Source organism: Rana temporaria, chromosome 4 (genome assembly GCF_905171775.1).
Source record: "Rana temporaria chromosome 4, aRanTem1.1, whole genome shotgun sequence".
NCBI lineage: Eukaryota > Metazoa > Chordata > Amphibia > Anura > Ranidae > Rana > Rana temporaria.
This window is the reverse complement of record NC_053492.1, coordinates 18,292,452-18,311,191: the sequence shown is the minus strand read 5'-3', so window position 1 is coordinate 18,311,191 and position 18,740 is coordinate 18,292,452. Positions and strand designations below refer to the sequence as shown.

Below are 18,740 nucleotides of genomic sequence, written 5' to 3'. Positions count from 1 at the left end.
GTGTAGGTAAATAAGCCGAAGTCAGAGGGCCAATGTCGTTGCCCAGCACCACCTCGGCAGGTAGGTTGTCCATGATACCAACTGTGGTCTTTCCTGACCCGGCTCCCCAGTCTAAGTGCACCCGGGTGGTGGGTACGCGAAATACAGCACCCCCTGTGACCCGGACGGCAACTGTGCGAGTGGACACGTTCTCTGGCTTTACCAGATGTTTTTGAATCAGAGTGATAGTAGTCCCGGAATCTCTTAAGCCTTGTGCTACTTGTCCATTCACCCGTACCTCCTGACGGTGATGCTGACGGTTATCTGGAGAGGCCGCTTGTATTGGGTCTGCCTCATACCAAATTCCCAGACATTCCTCCGGGCCCCCCTCGGTCTCCAGGCAGTGGGCCGCAGAGGGACGTGATGGAGTGACCTCTGTGTTGGGTGTTGTGCGTCTCCAATTGTTATTTGTAGCTCTCAAAGGGCAATAACGAGCAATATGTCCCGTGTCGCTGCAGTGATGGCACGTCACCCTAGGCGAATCCCGGGGGTAGTTGCTAGGCCCCTGAGGACGTGGTGGGACTGGAGCCCGAAACTCTGGGCGTGGGGTGACGGTTGGAGTACGCGGTTCTACCTTATGAGCCAGCCGTGTAGTACCCTGGCTTACTTTTCTTGTTTCCGCGTACTCATCTGCTAGCCGAGCCGCCTCGTTTAAGTTAGCGGGACGGCGATCTCGTACCCAGTCTTGTATGTTTGCGGCCAGGTCTTGGAAGAAATGTTCCATTAGGAACAGCTGCAATACTTCCTCCCCGGTGTTGGCCTTGCACCCTTGGACCCAAAGGGATGCCACCCTTTGTAACTGGTTGGCCCATTCCATGTGGGAGTCCACAGCCATCTTCTTGGACTCCCGGAAGCGCCGGCGGTAGGCTTCTGGCGTTACGGCATATCGGGTTAGCAACGCCTTTTTAACTTGCTGATATTGTAAAATATCCTCTGGAGCGAGAGCCCGAAAGGCTTCATTGGCTTTGCCCGACAATTTCCCCGACAAAATAGTGACCCATTGGTCTGGTGGTACCTGGTGTAGTGAGCACTGCCTCTCAAAATCTGCCAAATATCCATCGATTTCCTCCTCACTTTCTTCAAAAGCTTTAAATGCAGTGAATGGTATTTTCTTTCCTGTAGCAGCAGGTGGGGGGGGTAGGAACTGCAGGTGTAATGGGCTGTCTCGCTCTTACCAGTTCCAGTTCTTGTCCCCTCTTCGTTTGTATCTCCTCCCTTGCTTCCCGGAACAGCTGGTTGATTAGTTCCACGGACGTTTCTGGATACAAGGATAATCTCCGCTGTACAATCCCAGTAATTACATCTTCCTCGCTGACCGGTGCAAGGGGCTCAGTTCCTTCCATGGATCCATCCATTTCGTCCAGCTCCAGCAGTTCAGCTATCAGCTCCCTCCGTGGTCTGTTGCTGGCGCTCCTACCACGACTCTCTAATAAATCTTTCAGTGTGGATCTTTTCAGCCTGGCGTACTGCGACTCCATTCAGCACTTGCTCTTTGGATAAAAGGACCATCCCACTGCTACCAACCAATGTAACGGCTACCCACTGGTGTGAGGGTCTCAGCCGTTGGCGACGTCCTTTTCCCTGGCAAGCTGCGATATGCAAGTACCGCCGGTATATCCCATTGAACGCCCTTTCAAGAAACGAGACGTGCTACGTTTGCAGAGTCAAGCAGACTGACTTTTAATGTCACATTTTTCCTCCTTAAATCTGGTTACAACTGTACAGAAACAAATGACACCCCCCCCCCCAGGGGGGACTTCAATACACACACTTTGAAACAATGACCTTCCCTTGAGCCAATCAGCTGCTAGCCATTTCGGCTCCTCAACTTAGCTTGATCAGACAATAGAATTCAATTAACCTTTAAAACAATTATCACTCACACATAATCCCCCTCAGCATACACCTCACAGGAGGCTGTTATCTCCACAAGAGAGTTCATTAGCTATGCGAAGGGTACATTAGCATTCAGCAGTGACAGAGACCCTTGTCCAGTTAACCCTTTGAGCTCAGAATACAATGTGGTACATCCACTTGTGACAAGCCATGCAGTTCATTGTAGTCCCCCTGCACGAAGATCATAACTGTCCCGGCAGCATGCATGTGTCCGTTACAGGTGTATATCAAGAATCATACACCCCGGACTACTTTGTCCCCTAAGTGGAAAGGACCCTTCCAGATCATTCTTGTGTCTCCTACTGCTGTAAAGCTGAAAGACTATAAGTACTGGGTGCATGGTTCCCATTGTAAGAGAACAGTAGCTCCGAAAAGTAGCCAGTGTACCACTGGCCAGGATTATTCTTTACCTTTACCTTCCAGGTCTCCACCGCTGACACGAGCTTGAGCCAGAAGACAACAAGATGAATCTTCTAGGGCCTAAACCAGATGTTCAGCTCTGGTGTGTCATCCTCTGTGGAGGAGCGTTGGTGTGGATAACGGTTATGACGTATGAATGGACGCACCAGAAAGCGATGGGTCCAGAGTTAAGACCGCTCATGAAATGGTGACCCGGATTCCTGCGATTCTACCAAAAGACCCTGAGAACCCCCCGGAAGCATGAAATTTAACAGAGAATACCAAAGAATTCGAAACACAGGAGGGACTGACAAGATATGAAAATCTACATTGATCTACCTTGTATATTTACTAGGGTTAGAATGTAAAATTGAATATCTTAGACAGAACAGTAGGGTAGAGGTCTCCCATATTCTGTCTTTTCCCTGCAAATAAGCTTATGTTTCTAAATTCTATTTGGTATTACACATTGCAATATATTGCAACATATTCTCAACATATTCTCAATAACATGTTTTTCCCCTTCTCATGGCCGAACAAATGTCTCATGTAAAATAAGAGATGTTCCGCCTTAATGAGTTGATAAGAAGTCTATGTAAACAGTAAACAGTGTGTCTGGAAAAACCCTTCCATTCCTTTTTTACTTGGTAATTACACCGCACATATAATCCATCTCTCTAACTATCAAAATAACCATTTCACATGATGCGCTAATTAGGTCAGGATGACCGAATGTCAGTTTTACTCATTATATATGTGTGATTTATGGAATCTGTGTAACCCAAACATTGGGCTTCGTGCCCTGTGTAGACTCTCATGTTATCAATTTCCTATAAAATGTCTGTATAAACCTTATGTATCATCACAACCCTCCCCAATGCTTTGGGAGGTGTTTGATCCTGTATACAGTGTATTCTGAAGTAAACTTACATTGAAGACGAATGCAATTGTCTGCTGTCAATGACTTGCATTCAAAGACTGACTTATCAAAATCAATAAATGGAGGTATCAACAACTCAGTCGGTTTGTCCAGAAATTACCATCCCCATTGAGATCAGAGGAACAGCTAACAGAGATGGAAAAATTATGCTCAACGGAAAGCGCTAAAGGTACCATCTCAAAGGTATATAGGATTCTATTGGAAAATGACGAGCGGGAGATACCACCATTTATTGAAAAATGGGAAAGGGAACTTAAAACACAGCACGACAGGACCCAACTAAAGAAAATGTTGAAACTGACACACTCCTCGGCAGTAGATAGCCGAACGGCGGAAATGAATTACAAATGTATTGCCAGATGGTATATAACCCCGAACAAACTAAGCAAATTTAAAGAGGGTCAATCAGAAAATTGTTGGAGGGGATGCGAGACCCCAGGAACTATGGCACACCTATGGTGGGAGTGTCCCAAAGTAAAGATATACTGGGAGAAGATATTGGAGTTTGTAGAAGAGATTACAAAAAAATAAAATAATAAAAGACCCATGGACGGTGTTATTTCACGGAGGTGAAGTAGGGTTAAGAAGATATAAAGAATCAATGGTCCCAAATTTATTGAACGCAGCAAAGAGGCTAATTCCCTGAAAATGGCAAGAGACAGAATGCCCCATGACTTGGGAGTGGATCGACGCCGTCAAAGAGACATACACGATGGAAGGGAAGGGCTAGAGGGGAATAATAAGGGTCAAAGTAAGAAATGGGATGATTGGAGGGCTTTTAAGAGGTCATGGAGCTATGCTGAAAACCTGAGGGCCGACATAGGAGTTCCTGGAGGAATTCTATAAAGTGGCCAAATTTGGTGAGGGGGGGGGAGGGGGAGAATATTAGGGGGGGGGAGGGTATTGGAAATTTAAATGGGAAGAAACAGGATAGCACACTTTGTAATCTTTCATAATTAAACTTAAAAAAACTCGAAATAAAATAACTTACTTTATGAAAAGAAAAAAAAAAAAAAAAAGTAATGAGTATAAAGGAGATAAAAGTACACCTTTACTAATGATGTAAAACCAAAATAGAGATGTTACGTGGGCTGGCAAAAACAAAAGCCGAGCGCTCTAAAGGAACTACGAGGTGGAACCTGAAGTAAAGGTAAAAAAAATAAAAACATAGGAACAAGGTGCTTTAAGGGGGTATCCACCAAAGCACCCTCCCTCTTGTTAAGGCCATGTAGTCTGATATGGTTCGGGGCGGGGGGCGCTCGCCACATCCCCTTTCCAAGGGTTTGGTATAGATTTTGGGGGTGACCCCATGCCATTTTTTTTTGACATTTTGGCATTGGATTCCCTTCTAAAATCCATACCAGACCTTAGGGGCTATAAAAAAAAAAAAAAAAAAAAATTCCAAGACAGGTCTTCTCCCACTCACTTAAAAGTCAGCAGCTACAAAAACTGTAGCTGCTGACTTAAATCACACACACCCCCTTACCTGTCCCACTGTCCAGCGATGCGGGTGCACGGAGCCCCGCTCCTCTCCAAAGGCACCAACATTCTAACTGGGCGCCCGGCTGCGGCTTCACAGCCAGGCATGCACTGCGCCAGCCGCGAATGGCCGGGCAATATTCTGGGACCTGTAAAATAAGGGGAGAGGATCCGCGCTTAGGAATACTATTAAGCTGCTGCCTCCCTGACAAGCCTCAAGGAGACCTGGAATTAGCAAAGGAATGGGGTTTAGGGATGTTGGCGCTGCTTAGGTTGGTTGGTGAATATCCACGAGATGTCCTGTGTGTTGTGAATTAATTGTAGGGAAACTTCAGAATACTAGGAGAGACCAATGAGGATGAGTCTCCTAGACCTGTGCGTTATTATGGCCAAACGTCCAGGTACTGTCCCCTGTTAATGCTTGTATTCAGCACTGGTGACCCAATGATCTGTTGGTTCTTCCAGTGGGAATATTACATTTATATCCAAAGGGTGGGAAGGTAGCCAATAATATTAAATCTCTGAGCTAGCAACACTATATAATTGATTCCAATGTGTAGCCTCTAAATATGATGTGCGATGAGTGCACAGATCCAAATAATGGGTGTAAGATGTGAGACCTCCACAATTGTTTATAAAATAAAAAGAGATTATTTTTTGTAATAAATGTGTAAGATGGTTAGGTGTTCCCCGTGACACCGTGCGTTAAGTGATATTGCAATACTTCACTGTGGTTTAGATGAATAATCAAAAAATGATAGTAAATGAAAATAATTAAAGATGCATAGTCCAGGACCCTGTGCAGGTAAGCAAGGTACGTTGTGTTATAAAAGCTCCCGTGTGGGTCTGCTCTGACAAAGAGCGTGTATATAAAGGTAGGTATCTGGACAAAATATAATATAGAGTAAAATAACACCAAAAATTGAGACCGACAGTAAAAATCGTCGGGTAATAAACAGAATTATGTGCAAAACATCAAAAAAAATTGTTAAATGTATGTGTGAAAAAATGTGTATATCTTATTGATATATATTAACTGTATAGTGAAATTCCAAATAATTTTGGAGAGAAGCATCAAAAAATAAATAAGTATAAAAATAAGAAATGATATACACCGTCCAAGCTAGACCATATATGAATGAAAAATAAATAAATAAGTGGAAATAAACATTCTGGGAACCCTAATTGGGTGGTTGCTACAAGTTCTCTTAGTTAGTCGATGTCTCATGAGCTAATCAGAAAAAAGGAAACCAATGTGGAAACAATGTAGCACTGATGACAGAGTATATGTAGGAAAAATAGTGACTTCTTGTGATTATCTTCCTGATGCTTTTTGGCGTGACTTTTGTGCTCCCCCTGTTGTGTCCCCACTCACCAGATGTTGGCACCCCTCAGGGCAAAAGGCAATGGTGGTGGTACCTCGTCGTCAGTTGATGCGCTGGTTTTTAATTGTATAGCATAGGAGAAATCCTTCTCACCTCTCCAGACGGGGGGGGGGGTTAAATCCAATCAGCTTCCAGGTGTCCAGAGGGTGGCAATCACAAAAGAAAAAAAAGAAAGGATCCACATAGTGTGACACCGTAATTTGCTGAAAAAAGACCACTGTCTTTATTTAAAAAATATGTATCTATAAGTATCTTCTCTGCTGATTACAGATGGTTTAAACAAACCAAGCATCAATCCCAAACAGCATGGGTTAACTGTATGTATCAACAGGGCATGGTTTTTGTAACCGGATCCCAACGAAGATAAATTAGAAAAATAAAAAAGAAAAAAAGTAAAAAAAGGGAGGACCGTTCAAGAGACAAAATTACATAAATAAAAAAGGTTAAAAAAATATATATAATGAGCCACAAAGGCACAGTTAGTCCTTTTATCCGTTTATGCTCACGAGCTAAGAGCGATGCCTGTGTCTCACAGTAGCCGCCTTGCAACAGCAAAGGCGTCCGTGGCTTTCCGTACAGGTGATTCGCGGCTCGGAGGATAACGCTGCTGTCAGCTAGGAGGGCGTGCGTACGTGCGTGCTTGTCTAGGTCACCTGACGCGTTTCGTCATAGGACGTTATCAAAGGTGATTCAAGCAACAGACGTACGGTGTTGATTTTTATGCACGGCATTGGATGTGTCCCACCTTCAAAGGGGATGTTTAGTTCTGGCTGTACAATTACTTGCAGCCCATAAGCCTCCCATCCTTTAACCCTTGGTTGGATCCAATTATAATAAGGGGATTGACACAGCCGGTGCCGGAGATAAGAAATGCTCTACCTGTTGAAAGTTGTAATGGCATAACGAACCACCTCATCTTAACAACATGGTGGATTGATACTACCGCAATGTAACAGATACATATCGCAAAAGCCAAAATATATACATATGCAACAACGTTTGTAAAAAGTTAGAATAGAATCTTTTACCTATTAGATTATTGGTGCTACAGCACTACAATTATGTGTCCTAAGTAATATAATTCATTAAAGTGTAGGATATATACATATGCACAAAAATTAAAAAAATATAATGTAATATAAAAATATATGTATAGATAGAAGTATTGGTAGTGTGTATTCCTTGATTTTAAGACTTTCAGAGAAGATTTTTTGTTATATGATGCAAAAATATTTTCCAATTACAGAACGTGTGAAAGAGTGATTTCTAATTAACTTGTGTGACGAGAGTCAGAGTGTAAAAGAAAGGATACTGTATCTTGTTTCATAAATATAAAATGCTGTGAATCCTTATATACCCACTGAGGGCATAGGGGGGAAAAAAGGGGATCATATTCCCTCCAGGGAACCCCCATTCATTATTAGATTAACACGATTAGGTGATCGTGGAGGGGTAAGATTGGGGATTCTAAACGCTAAGGAGGCCAAATATTTAATATCTAAATCCACAAAGACACCTGTTATATACCAGGTGCCCAAAATTCATAAACGTCTACAGAAACCGCCAGGAAGACCGATCGTGAGCGGTATAAACTCAATTTTCTCGCGACTAGGAGAATACTTGGATAAATTCCTCAAACCAATGGTAACCAAAGGTAGATCCCACCTGAAAGACGGGACCCAATTAATGGTAGAACTAGGAAAAATGAAAGACATCGACAACTTATTGCTGGCAACAATAGACGTAGATTCGTTATATACAAGCATTAGGCAACAAGATGGACTAAAAGGAGTTGAAAAGGCATTACATGAACTTACTGAAATGAAGCAGGAACAAATTACATTCATACTAGAGGGCCTGAAGATGGCTATGGCCAACAATCATTTCTGGTACAAGAAACAGTTTTATGTACAGAAAAAGGGCGTAGCGATGGGGGCTCGCTACGCCCCAAGTGTCGCTAATTTGTTCATGGACATGTGGGAGGCGGAACATATATATGGACAGAATATACCCCAGCTACGACACTACAGAAGATATATAGATGATCTGATCATTCTCTGGGATGGGACAGAAGACAGTCTGAAAACCTTTATAGAGGAACTAAATAACAACAGGTTTGGGATAACCTTCACGGGGAGCTGGCATAACCAATCTGTTGATTATTTAGATCTACAGATCTTCAAACACAATGGTGAACTCTGCACAAGAACATTCTTCAAAAAAACCGACAGAAATGGATACATATCCACCTCTAGCTGCCACCACCCACAGTGGATAGGCAATATCCCCAAAGGACAATTGCTGAGGATCAGGAGAAACTGTCGACGACTGGAAGACTTTGATATACAAGCAGAAGTACTCATAAAGAGATTCCTTGAAAAGGGTTACAAAAAAGAACTGTTAACCAAACTAAAGAACACCATCAGACTTATGGATAGAGAAACACTGTTGAAGAAAAAGAAACCAACAACAGCATCCAACATAGACTTATCTTTTATTACTGGATTCAATAACCAGTACCAACAAGTGGAGAAGATTATTAGAAAGTACTGGCCCATACTCAGAGAAGACAGAACATTATCCAACATTCTTCCACCCCGCCCCAAGTTCATCTATCGTAGAGCTCCTACTTTAAGGACACACCTTGTACATAATGTACTGGATCCCCCACAGAACATCAACATTTGTCCAGACCTTAAAGGCTTCTATAGGTGCCAACGCTGCCTGCCCTGTAGAACCAACAGACCGCAACCCCGGAGGAAAACCACTTTCAAATCCACAGTGTATAACCAGGAATACCAGATAAAGGAATTAATTACGTGCAACAGCACACACGTAACCTACGTCATTGAGTGCCCATGCCACCTGCAATACATAGGCCGCACCACCAGGGCTCTGCATGTAAGAGTTCGAGAGCACATCAGGAACATAAGAAAAGGCTTTCCCAAACATAGTCTTTCGAGGCATTTCGCAGAGAAACACAATAAAGACCCTACCTGTATGACATTCTTTGGGATTGACATCATCAAGGACCACTGGCGAGGTGGCAATAAACAAGTACAAGTATCACAGAATGAAACAAGATGGATACACAAGATGGGATCCCTTGCTCCCAGAGGCCTCAATCTGGACATAGACTTGAACTGTTTCATTTCCAATTTTTAATGACAAAACACCTACTACTAGATGCCCCATAGAGATCAGAAAAAAAGTTTTTTGGATATAAAAAATAAAAAAACTTTTTTTCTTCCAGGTTACCATCCTTAATAACAGCCTGCCATGAACACCCTCTGACCACAGCAAATCGAACCAACAGATGAACTCAAATCCATCGACCTTTGCCTTCAGACTAAACTCATAGGCTACTACATACAAAGATTAAATATATGGAACAAAAACCAAAAACGAACTTCCTCTAATCATCCAATTCTAACAAGGGTGAGCTTGAATCCTTGATCCAGGATACATCCTACCCCTACACATAAAACTACCACATCTTACAACAGAAATAACATCAATATTCTTATTGGGGAGGAATAGAGATGACAGGAAACGGGCCAGCTCTCACTTGTAACAATTTACACTACACCAATCAGTTGATAGGCCTCACCTATAGAACATAACAACTATGTTTCGTGTGAATGGGTAAAAGCGATAGGCGCTATTCACATCCTTGTCTACAGTTTGTACTATATATATATTTAATCATTTTTTTTAAACACTCGCTCATTAATCCATTGTGCACCCCCTATACATTTATTTTAGGGAGGTCTAAGCAACCTCCCTCCTTGCCTCAAAGGGGGATTTCCCTCACCTTACCAACACTGCAGGGATGAAAAACTTGCAGATCACCCTAACAAGGGGATCACCTAATCGTGTTAATCTAATAATGAATGGGGGTTCCCTGGAGGGAATATGATCCCCTTTTTTCCCCCCTATGCCCTCAGTGGGTATATAAGGATTCACAGCATTTTATATTTATGAAACAAGATACAGTATCCTTTCTTTTACACTCTGACTCTCGTCACACAAGTTAATTAGAAATCACTCTTTCACACGTTCTGCAATTGGAAAATATTTTTGCATCATATAACAAAAAATCTTCTCTGAAAGTCTTAAAATCAAGGAATACACACTACCAATACTTCTATCTATACATATATTTTTATATTACATTATATTTTTTTAATTTTTGTGCATATGTATATATCCTACACTTTAATGAATTATATTACTTAGGACACATAATTGTAGTGCTGTAGCACCAATAATCTAATAGGTAAAAGATTCTATTCTAACTTTTTACAAACGTTGTTGCATATGTATATATTTTGGCTTTTGCGATATGTATCTGTTACATTGCGGTAGTATCAATCCACCATGTTGTTAAGATGAGGTGGTTCGTTATGCCATTACAACTTTCAACAGGTAGAGCATTTCTTATCTCCGGCACCGGCTGTGTCAATCCCCTTATTATAATTGGATCCAACCAAGGGTTAAAGGATGGGAGGCTTATGGGCTGCAAGTAATTGTACAGCCAGAACTAAACATCCCCTTTGAAGGCGGGACACATCCAATGCCGTGCATAAAAATCAACACCGTACGTCTGTTGCTTGAATCACCTTTGATAACGTCCTATGACGAAACGCGTCAGGTGACCTAGACAAGCACGCACGTATGCACGCCCTCCTAGCTGACAGCAGCGTTATCCTCCGAGCCGCGAATCACCTGTACGGAAAGCCACGGACGCCTTTGCTGTTGCAAGGCGGCTACTGTGAGACACAGGCATCGCTCTTAGCTCGTGAGCATAAACGGATAAAAGGACTAACTGTGCCTTTGTGGCTCATTATATATATTTTTTTAACCTTTTTTATTTATGTAATTTTGTCTCTTGAACGGTCCTCCCTTTTTTTACTTTTTTTCTTTTTTATTTTTCTAATTTATCTTCGTTGGGATCCGGTTACAAAAACCATGCCCTGTTGATACATACAGTTAACCCATGCTGTTTGGGATTGATGCTTGGTTTGTTTAAACCATCTGTAATCAGCAGAGAAGATACTTATAGATACATATTTTTTAAATAAAGACAGTGGTCTTTTTTCAGCAAATTACGGTGTCACACTATGTGGATCCTTTCTTTTTTTTCTTTTGTGATTGCCACCCTCTGGACACCTGGAAGCTGATTGGATTTAACCCCCCCCCCCGTCTGGAGAGGTGAGAAGGATTTCTCCTATGCTATACAATTAAAAACCAGCGCATCAACTGACGACGAGGTACCACCACCATTGCCTTTTGCCCTGAGGGGTGCCAACATCTGGTGAGTGGGGACACAACAGGGGGAGCACAAAAGTCACGCCAAAAAGCATCAGGAAGATAATCACAAGAAGTCACTATTTTTCCTACATATACTCTGTCATCAGTGCTACATTGTTTCCACATTGGTTTCCTTTTTTCTGATTAGCTCATGAGACATCGACTAACTAAGAGAACTTGTAGCAACCACCCAATTAGGGTTCCCAGAATGTTTATTTCCACTTATTTATTTATTTTTCATTCATATATGGTCTAGCTTGGACGGTGTATATCATTTCTTATTTTTATACTTATTTATTTTTTGATGCTTCTCTCCAAAATTATTTGGAATTTCACTATACAGTTAATATATATCAATAAGATATACACATTTTTTCACACATACATTTAACAATTTTTTTTGATGTTTTGCACATAATTCTGTTTATTACCCGACGATTTTTACTGTCGGTCTCAATTTTTGGTGTTATTTTACTCTATATTATATTTTGTCCAGATACCTACCTTTATATACACGCTCTTTGTCAGAGCAGACCCACACGGGAGCTTTTATAACACAACGTACCTTGCTTACCTGCACAGGGTCCTGGACTATGCATCTTTAATTATTTTCATTTACTATCATTTTTTGATTATTCATCTAAACCACAGTGAAGTATTGCAATATCACTTAACGCACGGTGTCACGGGGAACACCTAACCATCTTACACATTTATTACAAAAAATAATCTCTTTTTATTTTATAAACAATTGTGGAGGTCTCACATCTTACACCCATTATTTGGATCTGTGCACTCATCGCACATCATATTTAGAGGCTACACATTGGAATCAATTATATAGTGTTGCTAGCTCAGAGATTTAATATTATTGGCTACCTTCCCACCCTTTGGATATAAATGTAATATTCCCACTGGAAGAACCAACAGATCATTGGGTCACCAGTGCTGAATACAAGCATTAACAGGGGACAGTACCTGGACGTTTGGCCATAATAACGCACAGGTCTAGGAGACTCATCCTCATTGGTCTCTCCTAGTATTCTGAAGTTTCCCTACAATTAATTCACAACACACAGGACATCTCGTGGATATTCACCAACCAACCTAAGCAGCGCCAACATCCCTAAACCCCATTCCTTTGCTAATTCTGGGACCTGTGACGCGAAGATTGCAGGGAGGCGGGGGAGGGACGAGGTGGATACCCACTCGCCCTCTTTTTATAAATATGACATGCAAAATGTGGCATGTCAGGGAGTCACCAGCACTTAAAGTGGAAGTTCCATTTTTGGTGGAATTCCGCTTTAAGGTCGCAGCAGCCGCCTGCTCCTTTACCGATTATTCCGAATGGAACAAAACAAATTCCAAAATCAAAACCGGTTAAAAAAAAAAAAAAAAAAAAAAAAAAAAAAAACACTCCTGTTACCCTGCACTCTGTATGTAGCACACTCCTGAACTTTGTATTCTGTATGTATAAAACGTATTTATTGCCCTTTAAGACACTTTCACTCTTTGTGCAATTTAGCTTTGGGGTGCACACCCTAATGCAATTGGCCACACACACACACACCTATGCAAGCACATAAATCACACTGGGGGATGCCATTATAGCAACAAAACAACAACATTAAAAACTCAATTTCATTTGATGGACACCTACCATTAGGGACTGACCTAGTTTTAATACTCCTCTCCACCAGCACAGCAGAGCCCTTTCCATTTAGGGTCAAGCCATCTAGAGCATATAGGTTGCACCCAGATGAAAAGTTAGCCCTGTGCTCTAGAAACCCAAATCCCTCCTCCTTGTGCAGCGCCTGGTTACTTTTCAGAACCGGTGCTGGTATAAATTTAGAGTGGGTCAGAGAGTTACGCGACTCTGACCAGGTTAATCTGTCTAAAATATGGAGCCTCTGTCCCAGCTTTGGCTGTGCTGTGGGTTCATGCGGTCGTTTCTGGGGTGCTGGTCACACCCCAGGCCGACAGGTGGCAGCAGCGGAGCAAAGGGTTTGGATGCTTCTTCCCGGCAGCCTATCAGGAGGAGGCTTCCTCGCTGTGCATGCTGGGGAGGGGTAGTTATGGGGCAGACGCCATTTTCTTGGGTCTTCTTCCCGTGTGGCGTCCACCTTCAGGGTAGCCATTCCACGGCACCCCAGCAAATGGCCTTCCGGGCCGGGGTGTGCGTGCTACGAAGTGATCCTGGTGCCGGGACCACGTTGGCCCGAAGCATCGGATCTGCCGATGGGACAAAGTAAACGACTGGGTCCCCAATCCGCTGAGGTCCTGAGCTGTCTGTCCTGTTGGAGGAAGCTGTCCGGTGAAGAGTCTGCCTGGGGAGTGCCAAGAGGCTGGTGTTCCAATAGGGGCCTGACCATCCATGGGGGACCAGGAAAACCGGGTACTGAGGCTGGATGTTGGTCCCTCCTTCCCATCACAGGCCCCGCCCATAGCCCTGTCATCCCATCACATCCTGCCCCCACCCACAACTGTGTCCCTCCTTCACAACCCCCCCATAGCTCTGTCATTCCATAACCCCCCACAGCTGGGTCCCTCACATCACAGCACAGCCCCCCCACATCACCGCCTCCCATAGCTCTGACATTCCATCACTTCACCCCCCCCCCAAGCTGTGTCCCTCCTTCACATCACAGCCCCCCCCCCCCAGCTGTGTCCCTCACATCACATCCCCCATAGCTCTGTCATTCCATTACATCTCCCCCCCCCACAGCGGTGTCCCTTACATCACAGACCCCCCCCCCCCACATCACCGCCTCCCGTAGCTCTGTCATTCCATCACTTCAGCCCCCCCCCCCCCCACAGCTGTGTCCCTCTTTCACATCACAGCCCCCCCCCACAGCTGTGTCCCTCACATCACATCCCCCCATAGCTCTGTCATTCCATCACACATCCCCCCACAGCTGTGTCCCACCTTCACATCACAACACCCAATCACCACCTCCCATAGCTCTTTCATTCCATCACTTCATCCCCCCTCCCCAGCGGTTTCCCTCCTTTACATCCCCCCATAGCTCTGTCATTCCATTACAATCACCCGCCCCCCAAATGTGTCCCTCTTTCACATCAAATCCCCCCATAGCCCTGTCATTCCATTACATCCCCCCACAGCTGTGTCCCTCCCTCACATTACATCCCCCCCACAGCTGTGTCCCTCCCTCACATTACATCCCCCCCACAGCTGTGTCCCTCCCTCACATTACATCCCCCCCACAGCTGTGTCCCTCCCTCACATTACATCCCCCCCACAGCTGTGTCCCTCCCTCACATTACATCCCCCCCCACAGCTGTGTCCCTCCCTCACATTACATCCCCCCCACAGCTGTGTCCCTCCCTCACATTACATCCCCCCCACAGCTGTGTCCCTCCCTCACATTACATCCCCCCCACAGCTGTGTCCCTCCCTCACATTACATCCCCCCCACAGCTGTGTCCCTCCCTCACATTACATCCCCCCCACAGCTGTGTCCCTCCCTCACATTACATCCCCCCACAGCTGTGTCCCTCCCTCACATTACATCCCCCCCACAGCTGTGTCCCTCCCTCACATCCCCCCACAGCTGTGTCCCTCCCTCACATCCCCCCACAGCTGTGTCCCTCCCTCACATTACACCCCCCCACAGCTGTGTCCCTCCCTCACATCCCCCCACAGCTGTGTCCCTCCCTCACATTACATCCCCCCCACAGCTGTGTCCCTCCCTCACATTACATCCCCCCCACAGCTGTGTCCCTCCCTCACATTACATCCCCCCCACAGCTGTGTCCCTCCCTCACATTACATCCCCCCCACAGCTGTGTCCCTCCCTCACATGACATCCCCCCCACAGCTGTGTCCCTCCCTCACATTACATCCCCCCCACAGCTGTGTCCCTCCCTCACATTACATCCCCCCCACAGCTGTGTCCCTCCCTCACATTACATCCCCCCCACAGCTGTGTCCCTCCCTCACATGACATCCCCCCCACAGCTGTGTCCCTCCCTCACATTACATCCCCCCCACAGCTGTGTCCCTCCCTCACATTACATCCCCCCACAGCTGTGTCCCTCCTTCACATTACATCCCCCCCACAGCTGTGTCCCTCCCTCACATTACATCCCCCCACAGCTGTGTCCCTCCCTCACATTACACCCCCCCACAGCTGTGTCCCTCCCTCACATCCCCCCACAGCTGTGTCCCTCCCTCACATTACATCCCCCCCACAGCTGTGTCCCTCCCTCACATTACATCCCCCCCACAGCTGTGTCCCTCCCTCACATTACATCCCCCCCACAGCTGTGTCCCTCCCTCACATTACATCCCCCCCACAGCTGTGTCCCTCCCTCACATGACATCCCCCCCACAGCTGTGTCCCTCCCTCACATTACATCCCCCCCACAGCTGTGTCCCTCCCTCACATTACATCCCCCCCACAGCTGTGTCCCTCCCTCACATTACATCCCCCCCACAGCTGTGTCCCTCCCTCACATGACATCCCCCCCACAGCTGTGTCCCTCCCTCACATTACATCCCCCCCACAGCTGTGTCCCTCCCTCACACTACACCCCCCCACAGCTGTGTCCCAACTTCACATCACATCCCCCACCAACAGCTCTGTCATCCCATCAACCTTGCTAGCACTCATTATCCACAATTACAATGTTACTAACGGGAAATGTCACTTACAGGTTAGATGTTTTCTTCCTCTGCTTTCACCTCCTGCTTGTCCCATCTGCTCATGTTCCAGCCAGAACCATGGCAATCCCTACAGACAGATATATATTACCTGTCACCAATTAACTACGCCCCTTACTTAGCAGCCAGAACCATGGCAATCCCTACAGACAGTTATATATTACCTGCAGCACCTGTCACCAATTAACCACGCCCCTTACTTAGCAGACTGAAGAAAGGAAAATGTTATAAGTGACAAAAAGGTGTGTGTGTGTTTTTTTTTACACTTTGTGAAAATTCTGTCTGTTATTTTCAACTTCATTTAACTCCTTGCCTACCGGGCACTTATACCCCCCTTCCTACCCAAGCCAAATTTTCAGCTTTCAGCGCTGTCACACTTTGAATGACAATTGCGCGGTCATGCAGCACTCATACCCAAATTACATTTTTATCATTGTTTTGAGACAGACAGAGCTTTCTTTTGGTGGTATTTACTCACTACTGGGTTTTTTTTTTTTTGCTAAACATACAAAAAAAGACTGAAAATTTTGATTTTTTTTTCCAGTTTGTTAACAGGTCATTTGTCTCCTTCACTGATGGGTGCTGATAGATTGCACTGATGACGCGGCACTGGTATGACTGCACTGATAGGTGGCACTGATGAGGCAGCACTGAAAGGACATGACTGCACTGATAGGTGGTACTGATGGGCACTGATGAGGCAACACGGGTGGGCACTGATGAGGAGGCACTGATAGGTAGCACTGATGAGTCGGCACTGATGAGGCAGCATGGGTGGGCACTGATAAGGCTGCACTTATAAGACTGCACTGATAGGCAACTTGTCTAAATCTCCAATTACTGATGGTTTACAGTAACCGGAAGTGACGCGATTGGAGATCTCGGCGAATTGGCCATTTTGACAGAACACCTGCACTGATGGGCACTGAGTGGCAATGGTGTACACCGATAGGGGGCACTGATAGACTGCACTGATGGTTACTGACGAGGCAGCACTGATGGGCACGGATGAGGGGGCACTAATAGGCGGCACCAATCGGCACTGATAGGTGGCAATGATAGGCAGCACTGATGGGGATTTATAGGAGGCACCGATAGGTGGCAATGATAGGCGGCACTGATGGGGATTAATAGGAGGCACTGATGGGCACTGATAGGTGGCAATGATAGGTACTGAGTGTCAATAGTGTAGACTGATATGCGGCACTGATAGGTGGAAATGATAGGTGGCACTGATAGACTGCACTGATGGACACTGATAAGGTGCCACTGATGGTTACTGATGAGGGGGCTCTAATGAGCATTGATGAGGCGGCTCCAAGGGGCACTAATGAGGAGGCACTGATAGGCGGTACCAATGGGCACTGATAGGTGGCAATGATAGGCGGCACTGATGGGGATTAATAGGAGGCACTGATGGGCACTGATAGGTGGCAATGATAGGTACTGAGTGTCAATAGTGTACACTGATATGCGGCACTGATAGGTGGAAATGATAGGTGGCACTGATAGACTGCACTGATGGACACTGATGAGGTGCCACTGATGGTTACTGATGAGGGGGCTCTAATGAGCATTGATGAGGCGGCTCCGAGGGGCACTAATGAGGAGGAACTGATAGGCAGTACCAATGGGCACTGATGGGGATTAATAGGAGGCACTGATAGGTACTGAGTGTCAATAGTGTACACTGATATGCGGCACTGATAGGTGGAAATGATAGGCAGCACTGATAGACACTGATGAGTTGCCACTGATGAGGCGGCACTAATGGGCATTGATGAGGCAGCACTGATATTTGGTACTGGGCACTGATGGGAATTAATAGGAGGCACTGATGATCAGTGTATATGTCCACTTTCACATTGGCCGGTTACCAGCTCTCCTCATGTGCTGTCAGCATGAAGAGAGGACTGCCGATAACTGGCCAATCCTGTTTACACTGTGATCAGCTGTGATTGGACACAGCTGGTCACATGGTAAAGAGCCGCTGTGATTGGCTCTTTACCCCGATCTGTGATCAGCTGTATCCTTCAGACACAGCGATCACTGAGAAGTGCAATCAAGGAAGAACGTCAAAAGACGGCCTCTTAGAAATGTGTGACTGCACTGTAGCCGTCATTGGGCTTTAGCATGGCTGTGAAGAGGCTTACTTTCTTTTTCATACTATACCCAAGTTTCCTAACAATTTTTTCTAGATTTCCGTTTTTTTTTTTTTTTTTTTTGGTGTTATGTGAATTACATACATCTTCAAGATTAACATTTCTTTGTTTGATAAAAAGGAGAAAACCTCCATGGCGGCTGCAAGTGTATTGTGAATAACAGTGACTGTGAATAGTGAAGGTGTAATTCCTGCACTACCAGTGAGTAAAAAAATAAAAATAAAAAACACAAAATAAAATGCACTGCTCAACAAAATTCAAGGAACACTTTTGATTTTAGAGCTCCTGGGATATTGATCTGGTCAGTTAAGTAGCAGAGGGGGAGGGGTGTATACAGAGGGGGAGGGGTGTATACAGAGGGGGAGGGGTGTATACAGAGGGGGTTGTTAATCAGTTTCAGCTGCTTTGCTGTTAATTGAAATTAACAACAGGCGCACTAGATG

The 18,740-nt window shown here is 45.0% G+C and overlaps 1 protein-coding gene across 1 annotated transcript in view; it reads right to left on the bottom strand.

Annotated features, from left to right (window-relative positions):
* Window positions 1–16,226, bottom strand: part of LOC120936009 (3-galactosyl-N-acetylglucosaminide 4-alpha-L-fucosyltransferase FUT3-like) — a 38,563-nt gene extending 22,337 nt beyond the window's left edge. Inside the window, exon 1 of the mRNA XM_040348084.1 lies at window positions 16,127–16,226. The gene's annotated coding sequence lies outside the window, so the exon portion shown is untranslated. The remainder of the gene's footprint in view (window positions 1–16,126) is intronic.
* Window positions 16,227–18,740: the final 2,514 nt, after the last annotated feature.